This window comes from Muscardinus avellanarius (genome assembly GCF_963383645.1).
Source record: "Muscardinus avellanarius genome assembly, chromosome: 11".
NCBI lineage: Eukaryota > Metazoa > Chordata > Mammalia > Rodentia > Gliridae > Muscardinus > Muscardinus avellanarius.
Genome location: NC_137797.1, coordinates 18,394,578 through 18,411,171, shown reverse-complemented (window position 1 = coordinate 18,411,171; position 16,594 = coordinate 18,394,578). Strand labels below are relative to the sequence as shown.

General features: G+C 41.3%; 1 protein-coding gene across 1 annotated transcript in view; it reads right to left on the bottom strand.

Annotated features, from left to right (window-relative positions):
* SLC41A2 (solute carrier family 41 member 2) overlaps nt 1-16,594 on the bottom strand; it is a gene marked incomplete at both ends in the record, with an annotated part of 113,291 nt that overhangs the window by 44,187 nt on the left and 52,510 nt on the right. The gene's annotated exons all lie outside the window — the stretch shown is intronic.

The following is a 16,594-nucleotide window of genomic DNA, read 5'->3' as shown; positions in this document are numbered from 1 at the left end:
TGCAAGTGGAGACACCACCTGAGATACGCGGGAGGTACATACAGCGGTAGGATTCACAGCGACCATCAGCAGATGAATGGATTGTGAGACTGTGGGATATGCCCACTACAGAATCCTACTCAGCAATAAAGAAGAACAAAATTTGCAGGAAAACGGATGGACCTGGGAACAGTATGGTAAGTGAGATTAGCCAGGCACAGAAAGGGAAGGGTCATGTGTTTTCTCTCTTACGTGGAGTAATGGGGATAATGATCGCAGATAATGGAGAAGAAACCCCAATGGAACCATGGGGACCCAAGGGTGGGTGGATTATGAAATAGTTTTATTAATGTACATATGTCAAAGTATCAATGACCATCTTAATATCATGTGTAGGCAAAGAGAGGGAGTGGGGAGGGAGCCAGGGGAAGCATGTATGTCACTATCTCTCTGAACTACATTGTTATGTGAGACTACAATGCACCAATAAAAGTATATTAAAAAAGAGGATAGTCTCTTACCTATATCTAAAATATGCCAGCAGACATCACAACTCCAGGTTCTCCAGCCTTCGGACTCTGGGACTACACCAGAGGCCCCTGGGTCGTGAGGCCTTGGGCCTTGCATGGCTTCCCTGGTTCCAAGACCTTCAGACTGAGTGATGTCCCAGATTTCCAGGGTCTCTAACTTTTAGATGGCTTCTCTTAGGACTTCTCGGCTTCCATAATTGTGTGAGTCCCTCATCAATCCCCTCTTATCAATCTCTATCTCCTACTGACTTTATCTTTGGGGAACCCCAATATGCATAGGAAGGATTGTTGGGTTTCTTTATGTTTTGTTTGTTGTTGTTAACAAAATAGAAAAATGGAAAACTATAAAAGATAAAGTCGACAAAATTTGATGATGGTCAAAACGAAAACTTCTACTCATCAAAAGACACTTTAGAGAAAGTGGGAAAACAAGTCACAGAGTGAGAGAGAATCTTTACAACATCTGTAATTGTCAAGGGATTACTGCGTTGACAGAAAAAGGGACAAAAGACTTGAATGAATAGTTCACATAATAAATTAATCCAAATTACTAGTATATATAGAAAAAATGCTCGACCTCATTGGTAATTAGGGGAATCCAAAGAAAAGCAAAATAAACAGCACTTCACACCCACTGGGGTTAGCAACATTTTTAATATAAACTTTGATAATGATGTAGAGCAATGGGAACTCTTATACATGGCCGGCAAGAGGGTCAATCGTTAAAATCCCTAGGGAAAATGTTTTGGTAAAGTATAATCAAGTTGCTGATGTGCATACCCTACAATCTAGCAATTCTACTCTTGAATACTAAAAAAAATAAAATAAAATAAAACTGAGTGCATATGGGCACCAGCTGGAAGAATGAGTTCTGAACAAAGTATGAGATCAAAAAGACTGGAAATCTTTTTTTAAGGCAGAAGAATTTTTTTTTTCATTTAAAATCTTAACTGGTACATAAATACATAAAAATTATACATGTCATTTGGGTACCACGTAATGTTTTAGTACATTGTGTAAGGCTGAAATCAGGCTAAACTTATTTATCTCAACATTTATAATATTTTACTGGTAAAACATTCAAACTGATTCCAAAATATTATACAAAATTGTTGTCTAAGTTTACCCTACTGTGCATTGCTCCTATCTAACTTTAACTTAATATCCACCGATTGATCCTGCCCCATCTCCTCCTCTCCACTCTCCTGAGCTCCTGGTAGCTGTCATTCTGTGCTCGCCGCTAGGAGATCATCCTCTTTAGATCCCACATGACACTGAGAACATGAGGCCCATGTCTTTCTGTGCCTGTCTTAACTCATTTATCCTAATGCTCTCCATGTTGCCACGCGGACAGGATTTCATTTTATGGCTTAGTGGTATTCCACTGTATACAGAGACTGCATTTGCTCTGTGCATTCATCCGCTGGAGGCGAGTTAGGCTTTTCCACACTTGGCTATTGTAAACAGTGCTGCAGTAAACACAGGCGTGCAGATGTGTCTTTGATACACTGATTTCATTTCCTTTGAATACAGACCCAGTTGCTGATGGCTGGATCCTATTCTCATTTAAAAAAAATTTTTTTAAGGAACTTGCATGCTGTTTTTCACAGAGACTATACTAATTTCCCTCCTCCCTACAGTGTGCGAGGGTACCCTCTTTTTCTGTATCCTTACCAGCACTTTTTATCTTTTGCCTTGCTGGTAAATGTCATTCTTACTAGAGTGCAGTGTTATCTCACGGCAGGTTTTATTTGTATTTCCCTGATGATCAGTGACATTGAGCGCTTTTTCACACCTGTCTTTTGAGACATGTCTACTTAGGTGTATTATTAGAAATAGAGATCTTAAATTCACTCAAGACTCGGTTTGAAGCACACTGAACACACAGTCCTGCACTGCTTAACAATGGAAAATGTGTTCTGGGGAAGCACATTCTTAGGCAATTTCACTGCTGTGTGAACATCAGAGTGTACGCCCACAAACTATGCATCCCACAGCATCCGAGGCCCGTCGCCGACCAAAACAGCACCACACAGGACACGACTGCACCGGCGGGGGATATTTCTGTACAAAAGTTAGAGAAGAGTTCCAACGAGATGTCCAAACCAGGTGCCAAGAGCCAGGGGCTCTGAATGTACTCTAGAGAATCAGAAGACAGCAAGCCTGTGGCCGAGACCCTCACTCACTGTGGATCCAAACTTCCTGGTAATAAGGTGAAATCTCCCTCCAGAAAAACGGAGGTAAGACTGTTCTATTTTGTTGTTGTTTTGTAATTAGATTATCTGATTGTTGCTAGATGAGGAGTCCTTTTCTTGACAATTTAGGAGGTGATTTTGGGGATTCAGCAAAAGGTAACAGTCTATGGAGAAGCCTGGTCCTAGTGAGCTTGTCTGGGTACACACAAGTATCACACTCAGAAACACAAGTTGAATGCTGAGCGTGGTTTAAAAATGTCACTGGAAGCCAGGCAGGGTGGTGCATGCTTGTAATTCCAGTACTTGGGAGGCTGGGATAGGAGGATTGAATCGTTGTACTTGGGAGGCTGAGGATCGCAGGTTCAGGGCCAGTGTACAGTAACTTGTTGAGTCCCTGTTTCAAAATAAAAAGAATAGGGCCGGGCGTGGTGGTGCACACTTGTAATCCCAGCACTGGGGAGGCTGAGACAAGAGGATCGCACAGGTTCGAAGCCAGCCTCAGCTACTTAGTGAGGCTCTCAGCAGCTTAGTGAGACCCTGTTTCCATATAAAGTATAAAATAGGTCCGGGAGTATAGCCCAGAGGTAGAAAAGCTCCTGAGTTCCACCCCCAGTACCACACAAAAAAATAAATAAATACACAAAATAAAAAAATAAAAACGCTGGGGGTGTAGCTCAATGGTAGAGCACCTTTGTGTTCGATGCCGCGTAGCACCACAAAACAAACAAATAAATGAACAAACAGGAAGAAGAAGAAAATAATAATAAAGAAAAGAAGTACTGGTTGAGTAACTTTGTCCAAATTCAGTCTGTTACCTGCATATTGGCTGACACTTCGTCAAGTTTTGCTATTCACTGCATTCTAATAAAGCTAATTAGTTATTGTAGAAATACAAATTTAATGTATAATAACAGGAAAAAAAATGTAAGCGGAGAAACCGTAAAAGAATGAAGCCTTTACTTCCTCCCTTTAGAGAGCGATCTCTTTTTGTGCCAATGCACCCAAAATAAAGCAATTTAAACATTATATTTTTAAAACTGAAATTATAATGACTTGATTTTAAACTAAATGTAGCCTCACGATTTCCTCATCACATGCCATTTAGTAAATAAAAATTCATTAAAAGCAAATGCTTAAGATCATTTAAAATGCGGTTCATTATAAAATGTTTAAAAAATGTATCCCAGGGTTCTGGAAAATTTTTCTAAAGGGAAATAATTTTTTTAAAATGTGTTTAAAAGTCACATTGACTAGGTGGGATAAAGTACATAAACGCAATGCTCTGTTCTCTGCAGATTTCTGATTCTGGCTCCCACTTCCGTGGGTTTGAAGCCTGCCTAAGCCTCTTAAGATAACTTCAGTGATAGTTCCTTCCCTGGAGCTTGTGTTTTCAAATTTGAAAATAAGGATAATCGGTATCTACCTCATAAGGATGCTGAGAGAATTAAATAATGCATATATCAAAGACCCTTAGCACTGTTCTGGACATAGAAAAAGTTAATGTTAACAATAACAATTTATACAAACAATGTGTTTCTGACTTGCTCTTTTCCTAATGTAGGTCCTCCAAAAAAACATGATGGAGTATTCATTGGTCAGAAGATATCCAGGAACTTTGTTGCTTCTCAACTCACAGATTATGTTTAAAAAAAAAAAAGAAGAAAAAAAGAAGAGTAAATCAGTTGGTGCTCATATTTTAATAACCACTTAAATTGCCTTCTCTTTATCCAATTAATTTTTCTACTCGAAGTTTGTGATGACTATTTTTGAAAGTCTGGATTTTCTATATCTGAGCTCACTTTTTAAAATAAGTAAGACCCTAAAAAATTGGCATGGATTGGTACTCATCCTATAATAATACATAAACAAGGCCAGTAAATTATTTGTCTCATGGAAAGTAAATCAATACACTCTAGAAACTGAAAGAGGTAAAAGTGTTTATAATACTATATAAGCACATTTACAAAGAGTTACTGGGGAAAACAAAAAGGGATTAAAATTTTTTTAAAAAAAGAGCTGGGCGTGGTGGCGCACGCTTATAATCCCAGTACTTGGGAGGCTGAGACAGGAGGATCGCAGGTTTAAAGCCAGTGTTGACCATGTCAGCAAGGTTCTCAGAAGCCTAGTGAGACCCTGTTTCCAAATAAAGAAAGAAAGATTCTTGCTGGGGGAGTAGCTTGGATGTAGAATGCCTCTAGGTTCAATCTTCAATGTCAAGAAGATAAAAAATTAATAATTAAAAAAAAAAAACAGCCGGTAAGGTCTTCATTTTATTTTTTCTTCCCTCAAAGTAGAACTGAATGTTAGATTATGTTTAACACAAAGCAGAAGCCTGCACTCAGAGGCCTTTGCCAATGCCAGACATTTTCCATAGGAACATATGAGCTACAGTGTCTTTTTCGTCTTCATTACTCTGGGGATCCTCTTGAGGATTATGTTTCAGTTGGTAATTTATCAGATATAGGATGTTTCTATGCAAATGCAGAAAACATGTGCTCCTGGTCGGTCGGAGACTATTCCAAGAGCAATTTTCCTTGGACAAAAGTTTGTGACAAAAAAGCCCTCTTCTTCAAGAAAGTACAAATTTGTTGGTACAACTTCATAAAACTGCTTTTATCAATAATCTCCATGTTACCACGAAACAGACTAATAAACGGAAATAACCCCTCATGAATAATCCACGTGTCGCCTGCCTTCCTCCTCCTGTGCTCCCTGACTCGCCTCACACCTCAGTCCAGGAAACAGACGTAACTGATGTTACACCTGCCCCAAACCGAAAATAACATGAGCCGAGACTTTCCACAGACGCTCATCCTTTTTTTCCAGAGACTGTGAATAACATTTCAAAGTAAACAACATCATTAGTGAAGGGACTAATTAAAGCAATACTTCTCGTGGTCTCACGGTGGTCACTGGCTGTATTTTTAGACTATGGCAGAAATGTTACCTTGGGATAGCTTTCTTTGATGTCAAAAAGAGCTTTCTTGCTACCAGTTTATACACCAGGTTTCTATTAAGAGCTGATTTTTAATTATTTAAATTCCCCAGAGACAAACTGCCTTATTTAAGCTAGTGGAGAACGTCTAAAGATAGTCTCACATAAATCAAAAACATTAGTAAAAACAGCTTGTCAATATACCAAATAATGAGTGAGACTCCTCAGAATCCACAGGAATAATTTTAGATATCTTCTGCTAGAATAAGCTCAGTTGATAATAAAAACAGTTGGTACTAAAAAGAAATTATCAGCAGGTTCATCTAGGGACTGCTTTAAAATTCAGATTAGTGTTTTGTTAAATTTAGAAATATATGTTTCCAGTAAATGTTTAGCGCTTGCATCAGAGAACATATTCAAATTCTATGAAGAATTCTTTTGCATATTCCCAAAGGAACCCAAAAATAAAAGTTCATCTTCTTAAAAAGTAAATCTTTATAATCCACTCATAACAGAGCTAGCACCTTCCACACATACCGATGTATTTTGGTCACCTCCACAGACCTCTGTGGTTTCACCTGCCCGTCCTTCAAGATTCCTTAGCAGAACTCACACGCAGAATTCCTCTTTCAGCTACCAGAAATGCAAAGAATGGGAAGATATGCCTTCCATTTTTTTCAGAAGAAATACATGGAACCCTGCTCTGGTCACAACCTTTTTTGTCTAGATAAGGGACAGGCACGTTCACCTCCCACATCCCCAATTCATCACTGTGATGACTTCCTTCCCAGCACGCTGTACCCAAGCTGGCTATGAGTGGCGGAGTCTCCTGATCTCCTACTCCCCTTCTGCTGGAACCTGCATTCTTCACACCTGCATCTGTATCTATCTATATATACATACCATATACATAGTATATAACATCTAAATGCTATATATATGCTATATACATAGTGTGTAACATTTATATATAATATATAAGTAGATAAACAGCATATCTGTGATATTAATATTTCATGGATGGGCATATTCAAGGAAACATTATTTGTTTTTAATGTTTTTATTTATTTATTTTTTGCACTGGGGATGGAACCCAGGGCCACACTACCTTCGAGCTACACCCCAGCCCTATTTTTTTTTATTCTTTATTTTGAAACAGGGTCTGAGTTGCAAAGGGCCTCACTGAGTAGCTGAGGCTGTCCTCGAACTGCGATCCTCCTGTCTCAGCCTCCCTAATGCTAGGATTACAAGCGTGTGCTACCATGCCTGGCTATAATTATTATTTACCATTTGTGGTAGTGGGGAGTGAACCCAGGGGTATTCTATCACTGAGCTACATTTATTTTATTATTATTATTATTATTATTATTATTATTATTATTATCTAAATAATCAGCCCTATTCTTAGTAGCCCTATTCTTAGTAGCCCCCAACCTGGCATTCTTGCCAGTTAGCACTTAGATTTGGGGAGTTAGAAGCAGTCCCTTGGGCAACCAAACCCAAAAGTCCATTTGAGGTGTGTCTCTTTCTTTCTTTCTCTCTCTTTCTCTCTCTCACTCACACTCACACTCACTCACCAGAGGGATAAGACAGGACACGCTGGACCACACATTTTCCTACTGGCTTCAATGTACCTGGCTTCATGCTCATATTGGGTGCAGGAACTTCTTAACTGGTTTCTTGACTTCTCACAAAGGAAACTGTACTGTCAAAACTGGTATCTGCATAAGAGTTGGGGGAAGGTCTAACGCTTCCTATTGCACTATCTTGCTGACATCACTTTCTAGTGATTCATTTTTAGATATAACACCAAAAACATATTCCATGAAATAAAAAATAATAAATTGAATTTGATCAAAATTCAAAACCTTTGTTTTGCAATTGATAATTGATAGGATAAACCACTGACAAGGAAAAAACTTACACATCATATATTTCACAACACTTTTATCCAAAAATTATAAAGAGCTCTTATAGCTCAATAAGAAAAACATTAGCAATTAAAAATGAAGAAAATATCTGAAAGCTGGACATGGTAGCTCACACCTATAATCCCAGTACTTGGGAGGCTAAGACAGAAGGATCACAGGTTCAAGAACAACCTCAGCAAGTAGTGAGACTCCCACCAACCTAGGAAAACTCCATTTCAAAAAAAAAAATTAAAGAGAGCTGGGGGTGTAGCTTGGAGGTAGAATGCTACTGGCTTCAATCCCTAGTGCCACAAAAGAAAAGATCTGAAAGGATATTTCACCAAAAGTCATCTCTCTAATAGTATCATTGAATGCCAATGGTCCAAGTTCCCAATTAAAAGATATAGGCTAACAAATTCAATTAAAACTCTTAAACCAACTATATGGTGCCTGCAAGAAACACTCCTTATTGGCAGAGATACACATAAGCTGAAGGTGAAAGGATGGAAAAAGATATTCCGTGCAAATAGAGACCAAAAGCAAGGTCTCACATCTCACAAAGTAGATAAGCCAAAACTTATCAGAAGAGACAAAGAGGGTCACTTTTTACTCATAAATGGAGACATCCAACATGAAGACATAACCATAGTAAATATTTATGCCCCAATACTGGCATACCTACATAAAACAGGCACATCTTGACATGAAGACCTAAATAAACCACAACACAATAATTGTGGGAGACTTCACCACACCTCTCACATCATTAGATCAGACTTCCAAACAAACAATTGTAAAGACTTCAGACCTAAAAACCTATAAACCAACAAAACCTAACAGGCATTTACAGAATATTTTTTCCAACAACCACTGAATACACATTCTTCTCAGCTGCTCATGGAAGTTTCTCCAAAACAGATTATATTTTAGGGCACAAAACAGATTATATTTTAGAGCACAAAACAAGCACCAGTAAATTTTAAAAATCAATATATGCTGTACATGGTAGTGCATGCCTGTAATCAAGGCCCTTTGCAACTTAGTAAGACCTGGTTTTTTTTTTTGTTGTTGTTTTTTTGTTTTGTTTTTTGGTGGTACTGGGGTTCCTGGAAGCCCTTCTACCTCCAGGCTACACTCCCAGACACCTATTTTTTATATTTTTATTTGGAAACAGGGTCTCTTAAGCCAGTGAGGCTGGCTTCAAACCTACGCGATCCTCCTGTCTCCGACTCCCAAGCGTGGGGATTATGAGTGTGCGCCACCACGCCCGGGAAGTGAGACCTGTTTTTAAAACTTAAAATAGCTGGGCGTGGTGGCGCACGCTTGTAATCCCAGCATTCGGGAGGCTGAGACCGGAGGATCGTGGTTCGCGGACAGCCTCAGCTACTTAGTGAGGCCCTCTGCAACTCAGTGAGACCCGGTTACAAAATAAAGAATAAAAAATAGGGCAGGGGGTGTAGCTCGGAGGTTGAATGCCCCTGGATTCCAATCCCAGACCAGCAAAAAAAAAAAAAAAAAAAAAAAAAAAAACTTAAAATAATAAAATAGGGCAGGGGTGAAGCTCAGAGGTAGAATGCCCCTGAGTTCAATTCCCCATAACACATACACACACACACACACACATACACATACACACACACATACATGTACACACACACACACACACAATCAATCAGTAAGGCTCCTTGTAGGGCTGGGATGTAGCTCAGTGGCAAAGCGCTTGCCTGGCAAGTGCACTGCCCTGGGTTCAATCCCCAGTCCAAAAAGACAAAAAAAAAAGAACCCCTTTAAAAAAAAAAAAAATAAGCTAAGTAAAGCTCCTTGCATCTTTAAGATTCTAATGAACTGAAAGTAGAGATCAACAACAAAAAGTTCCAGAGGAATCACACAAATACATGGAGATTGATGATACACTATTAAATGAAGACTGGACCAGAGAAGAAATAAAGGGAAAATATTTTAAATTTCTAAAATCAGCCAGGCATGGTGATCCCAGTACTTGGGAGGCTGAGACAGAAGATCAGAGGTTCAAGGACAGCCTCAAGAGACTAGTGAGACCCCTTTTCAAAATAAAAATAAAATAGGGCTGGGAGTATAGCTTTGAAGTAGAATGCCCCAGGGCTCAATACCCAGCACCAATGAATATATAATTAAATATTCCTAAAATAAAATGAAAATAGAGTCACAACTTACCAAAATCTATGGGACACCCTGAAGGTGGTATTAAAAGGAAAATGTATATAGCATTGACAGATTCTTTTTTATTTTGAAACAGGCTCTCCATAAAGCCTCCAGCCTGCAATCCTCCTGTCTCAGTCTTTCAAATAGTGGGATTACAGGCATGCACTACTGTGCACAGCTAAAATTCTACTAAAGATGACTCCTTTAGAGGATGATGATGGGGGGAAAAAGAAGTTTGAGCAACACTGCCCTGGGTCAGAACTTCCCAACGAGTCCACTTCAAATGGGTTAAAGATGTGTCAAGAATGATCCTCTAAGCTCTCAGCATGGTTGTAAATATTCACCCTGAAATGTCATCCAAATATCATAATATTCTGTGTGCGCTGTTACTAGAAAGTTTAGGAAATATTGTCCTAGAGGGGAAAAAAAAAAGCCACCTGCTTTCTTAGGACAATGGAGGCTTCCGTTCTAAGTCCCTCCCCTTACTCGGTCCTCGCCCACACCTCCGTATTGCACCTGTCTCTTAGGGACTCCTGTCTTATCAACTGAAGTGCAGTGCAGCCCATCTTCCTGAGGATGCTTTGCAGCCCAGCCCCTGGAGGACCTTGGTCCTCCTCATGTGTCCTGTCTTCTGTAGCACAGGCTTTCCTTTTCTCCTGTGCCCCCTTGCAATAAACATACCTCCATCTCTCTCATTTAGGGGTACAAGTCAGGGGCAGAGCATTTGATTGCAGGAAAAGGTCCTCATTCAGGCTTCTAGATCCTTCTTTGGACTTCTACCATTAAATAAGAAATCTAAAAGTGTTATTACTTCCAAGATTTTGATTGTTTGGTACTACATATTTAGTAGATGCAAAAGTCTTATTTATAAAATATATGTAGTCTACAAGGAATCATATTTAAAACGCCCATGTACCAACCACTTGTGTAAGACAAGGACAGCAGCATTTCCTGTACACTGAGTGCTCTGGGGGCCCCCACCCCACCCCCTTCCTTCCTCGGGGTGACCATCCCTGAGTGGTTCTCACTCTCTTGATTTTTTCCCATTATTACCACATTACATGTCTATTCCTAAATAACACATCATTTAATTTTATATCCTTTTGCACTTTATATGAATAGAATAATTTATGATATATTAAGTTCCTGGGATTCATCTTAGCTCTTACATGAGATGTTAATTCATTCACTTTTATTGTTAATATTATTCTGTTGTAAGATTATACCATCCTTTATTTAGCCTGCTACTCAACTGAACTGAATCCTGGATGCCGTTCAAATGAACAGATGAATGGTCCTACCTGAATCACCCTTCCCAGCTACGAGCTAGCTCTCTTCCTCCCAACGGCAATCTCTAGCTTGACTCCTCCCACCTACAAAACATCTACTCCTTGGATCTTTAGCTTTCACTTTTAAAACCCATAAAATCCCATGGTTCCAGATGGGGAACACCCATAGGAACTGAAGGTGAGCAACAAATATGCCACTTATGTTAACTTTTGGAATAAATATTATGTTTTTAAAATTCTATCCTTTTCAGAAAAGTGGTAGGTGAATGATTATGGCATTTGAAGAAACATTTATGTATTTATATATGTATACCTAAAAATATATAAATAATATTAAATTCTAGTTTATGATTTCTAGTGTATTTTAATGTGCCTGTGTCAATTCTGTTGAAATATTCTCAGAGTTGAAAACTTGGTACTTAATGTGCTAACTAGCTCCTATCCAAATATTCACTCCTATCTAAAGAGCTTGCAGAGCAGACCCAACAGAAGAAAATGCTAAGAACCCAGTATCGAACCAATTCCTACAGTTACACACAGAGGAAGTTTTTAAATAATAAATGCTGCTATAATTGTCAGTTTTTTTATTCAAGCAGGAGGAATCATTTATTTTTTGCTTCTTTAAATGCACTCGTCAGTTTCCACTAAAGTATATGAAATGTGTTGTCTATGTTCTCAGTTGTGTTATTTAACAAGATAATTTCCTCTGTTCAGTGACACGCATAGTTTGTAGCAAAACTAAGCATACGCCTTAACTCATGCATTTATTCATCCCACAATTACCAAATCTGAACATGCTAGCATTATTCAGAGAGTCATAGGAAAGAAAATTATCATTCAAAATAAATATGGAATGTAATAAAATTGCTGAAAGCGTACTATGGAAGTATGGTAAGAGAGCAACTAACTCCGCTGTCTCCTCTGCAGAAGACGTGACATTCTGTTTGGGGCTGGATGAATGAGCAGACCTTTGGAGATGGAAGGAGAACGAGAACCGTCCGTGCAGAGGCCCCGCAGAGAACCGACGCGGTGTCTCTGAGGAAGCTGAAGGCTCCACAAGACGAACACCTCAAAGTGGGTGGGGTGGTGAAAGTGGAGAAGCGGAGCGGAGGCCGGCTGGCCCAGGATGGTACACGGAATAATCTGTACTTCATCCTCCAGAAGACGGAAAGCTGTGATCTTTAAGGAAGGGAGGTCCTCAGGTTGGGAAGCAAACTGGCAGCAAGTCTGGATGATGGGTGGTTTATTTTGTTGCTGTTGTTGTGGTGGGTTTGTTTGTTTGTTTGTTTGTTTACTGGGGATGGAACCCAGGGGCATTCTACTTCCAGGCTACACCCCCAGCCCTGTTTTTTAGTCTTTTTATTTTCGAAACAGGGTCTTACTGAGTTGTGAAGGGCCTCGCTAAGGAGCTGAGGCTGTCCACTGCTTCCAGAATTCTGGGATTACAAGCTTGCGCTACTGTTAGATGAATTAGGTTTTTATTTCAGATCTCCCCCCATAAGCTAAGTCTCCTTAAAGGCCCTGGTCTGACCAGTTAAGCTAGCATTCCCCTCTAACTGCACCTGGTCACTTACCTGGGAGACCTGCCCCCTCCTGGTGCCCTTGACCAATCAGTGAAAGGGACATTCCACACTGACCCCAAGCCAATTACCTGGCCACACGACCCCTTCCCATGGGACTCTAGCCAATTAGTTCAAAGGGCATTTCTCCTAGCCTATTGGCCCCCAATCTGTGACCCCAAGCCCCTATATAACTCTGATCCCAGCACATGCTCCCTCTCTTCCCGGATTCTTCTCTGTCTCTCTGCCTCTCTTTCTCTCTCTTTCTTCCTTTCATACCGGCCCCTCCAATAAATCTCCTGGCTACAAGGTGGTCTCTGGTGTGGTCAAACATTGTCCTTTCAGCTATCACGCCCGGCTTGATGGGTGGTTTAAATTGGAAGAGAGGAGTGGAGGGCAGGCAACCTGTGAGGAGGCCCCCAGGAAAGATAATGAGCGAAAGCAGCGATGAAAGAGACCATGTGGAGGCTCCCTCAGAAGTCATTTCAAGAGCTGGGAAAGAGGATAAAGGAGAGGGCATAAGTGATTGGGGATGTCGCACTGGGGCTCCTGGATAATAATACCATAAGCAACAGAACAAGCACATCAGGGAGAGTGCATTTGGGAGAAGATGCCATCAGTCAGGTGCTTCGTGTCTTCCATGTGAAAACATCCAATTCAACGTGTGGATCTGAGCCGGGCATGGTAGTGCACACTTGTAATCCCAGTACTTGGGAAGCTGAGACAGGAGGATCGTGAGTTCATGGCCAGCCTCAGCAACCTCCTGAGGCCCTTGGCAACTTAGTGAGGCTCTGTGCCAAAATAAAAAAATAAATATAGGGCTGGGGTGTAGCTCAGAGGTAGCATGCCCCTGAGTCTAATCCTTGGTGCCACAAAAAAAAAAAAAAGGAAGAAAGGAAGGAAGAAGAAAGAGAGGGAGGGAGAGAGAGAGAGGAAAATAAGGAGAGAGAAGGAGGGAGGGAGGGAGGAAAGATCTGGAAATGAACATAAGTTTCAGGACTAGAGATAAAGTGTTAAAGCCATAGGACAGAGACAAATGCTTTGCAAACCTCTGCATGTTATCAGAGTCAAACAAGGGATCCCCCTCAGGGCTTGCAATTAAAGCTTGAGAGGCTGTATGTCTGACAAGATCCAAGGTGATACTCCTGGTCTTGGATCTATACTCTGAAAAATCCCTGGACTAGACAGTATCAGGTAGAGACAGACTGGAAGATGACCGAGGCAGAACAAAGTCTTGAAGACTACGAACACTGGAGAGGCGGGTAGGAAGCGGAAGCCAGTGAGAGAAAGAAAAGGGAATCTCAAGCCAGGTGTGGTGATACACGCCTGCAATTCCACGATCTCAGGTTGGATGCCGGTCTTAGCCACTTTGAGGAGGTAGAAGGAAATAGGCAGATAGGGAAGAGGCCTGGTAGAAAAAGTTAATTTCCAGAGTTTCCTGAGGGGCGACGAATATCTGAAATTCCAAAGGCCCAGACATAAGAAGGACCAGAGCTTTACAAAGCCATCGGTTTACTAATCAACAAACTCAGGAGCCTCCACCAGAGCAAGTCTGACACTTTACTGAGAGGAGGTTCTTCAAGGACTTGCAAATACCCTATGCAAATTCTGAGAGCTGCTTCCCAGAATTCCTGGGATCCCAAAGTCACCCTAACCAAAAAGAGGACTCGCAAACGTCGGGCAAAGGCCCTAGCAGGCCAGCAAACTGGGTTTTTCCCTCTCGGGACCCCCTCCCCTTTTGGGGAGCTGTTCTCTCTCTCACAGGTCATCTTAGCCCTGAGAGAAGGCAGAGTACAACTGATGGCACGTGGCCCGAGCTGCTATCGGGTAGTGACCTGAAGACCTCTGCTGGACACCAGAGACCCAATTGCCCAAGAGGTGTTCTGCCACTTTCCCTATTCCTTTCTGGCAGATCGCGTGGACTCTGGAAGAAAGCAGCCTGCAACTGAAGGCGATTCGGCTTGGGCTACTCTCAAGTATTGTCCTGAAGGCAGCTGCTAGACCCCAGAGTTCCGACAGCCCCTTTAGGGTGTTTAGCCATCTTCCCTTATTCCCTGCTGCTTCCAATAAACCATTTACTCCCCTTCCTGAGGTCTGCGGGTGTCATTCTGCGCTCACCTTAGACAAGAACCCTGTAAGGAAATGCCTTTCTTCTCAAGAAACTCCGTTTCATCTATGATGAAGCTCCAGGTTTCTTCTCAGAATCCCCCGTTTCATCTTGGGGGCTCAGAGGAAACCCCTGTTTCAACTTCATGAGACCTTCAGAAACTTGGTGAGACCCTATTTAAAAGTTTTGGAAATATGCATTTAAAAAACCTAGAGGTATATCTCAGAGGTAGAATGCTCCTGGGTTTAATCTCTAGTGCCAAGAAAAAACGAAGGAAGGGAGGAGGGGATAAGGGAAAGGAAAGGAAGGGGAAAAAAAGGATTTTCAACATATCCTTGTAATCTCAGTATTTGGCAGACTGAGACACAAGAGGGTCACGGGTTTGAGGCCAGCCTCAGTAACTTAGCAAGGCCCTCCACAACTTAGTGAGACCCTGTTTCAAAATAAAAAATAAAATAGGCACCGGGCGTGGTGGCGCACGCTTGTAATCCCCGCAGTTGGAGGCGGAGACAGGAGGATCACGCAGGTTCAAAGCCAACCACGCTGGCTTAAGAGACCCTGTTTCCAAATAAAAATATAAAATAGGCCTGGGAGTGTAGCCCGGAAGTAGAAGGGCTTCCAGGAACCCCAGTACCACCAAAAAAAAAAAAAAATTAAAAAATAATAAAATAAAATAGGCCTGGGGGTGTTACTCAGTGGGAAAAAATTAAAAGGATTTTCAGACAATGGTCTGAGAGTTGGGAGAGCTGGGGAAGCGGCATATTTGAACAGTACCAAACAGCTGAACTGGGTGAAAATCAAAAATACAAGGTGTAATTAGGAGGTCACTGGACAGCTTAGTGAAGCAGTCATGTAAAGTGACAGGGAGGGAAAGGCGCAGGGCATCAGGGAGGAAACAGCAGGAGAGAGAGGCTGGAGAAGGCGAGTGCTGCGGGAGGGGCCTGGGACAAAGGACACGCGTGCATTCGAAGGCAAAAGGGAAAAGGCAGAAGAAAAGACAACAGGAGAAACGGGAAACACTGCACAGCTGACGGGACCGTCTGCAGGCCACAGGGACCAGCTGGTCCTGGACAAAGAGTCAGCCCTTCTTCAGAGATGCGCAGAAGAAGCATTAACAAATGCCTAAAAATAGGCATTTTGTTAAAGGTGAGGAGAGAAGAGAAAGGAAAGAAGCAGGCTGGGGCCTGCCTACAGCCTCCGCTTTCTCCGCAGCCTTGCCCTTCCAGAACATTAAAGGAACCCCGGTAGACAGAAGAGAAACACATAACGCCAGCTGGAAATCTGGATCAACACACAGGAAAGAAGAGTGCTAGAGGTGTCAAGTTACATGGGAAAATAGAGAAGATCATTTCTCAGTGTTCATCCCCTTAATAACTGTTTAAGGCAAAAATATCGACAACGGATTATAGGGTTTAGTAAAGTGTTACAACAAGAAGGAACGCAGAACAAACAGGAGTGGCGATTCATGTATATTTCTAGAAATGTCTCTGATCTATATGGAAAGTGGCATATTATTGTTTGAAAGTAGACTGCAATAGGATATGTAATTCCTGGATCCGTGGTTCCCAGAGTGGCCTGGGGTTCTGAAGGAAGGTTAGATCCAGAAATGCCAACACCTCACTAGCGGAGGACTTGGAGTTTCATAGGGCATTTTAGCAAGATAAAGGCTTCAAGAAATGTTTAGCATAATACCAAATTAATGACCACAGAACTCACTCTTCAAGTTGTACTTATTAACACCTCACAGAACTAGCGTCGCCAGGAAATATATTTTGGAAAATGCTAACAGATCTGGGAGATGCTAGTAGGCATCACATTATCAAGAGAGACGTGCTTTAAACAATGCATGTATTTGCCATCTAATAAAACAAATATAGTAGTAGGTTTATCATTTAAGGGGGAAAATGAC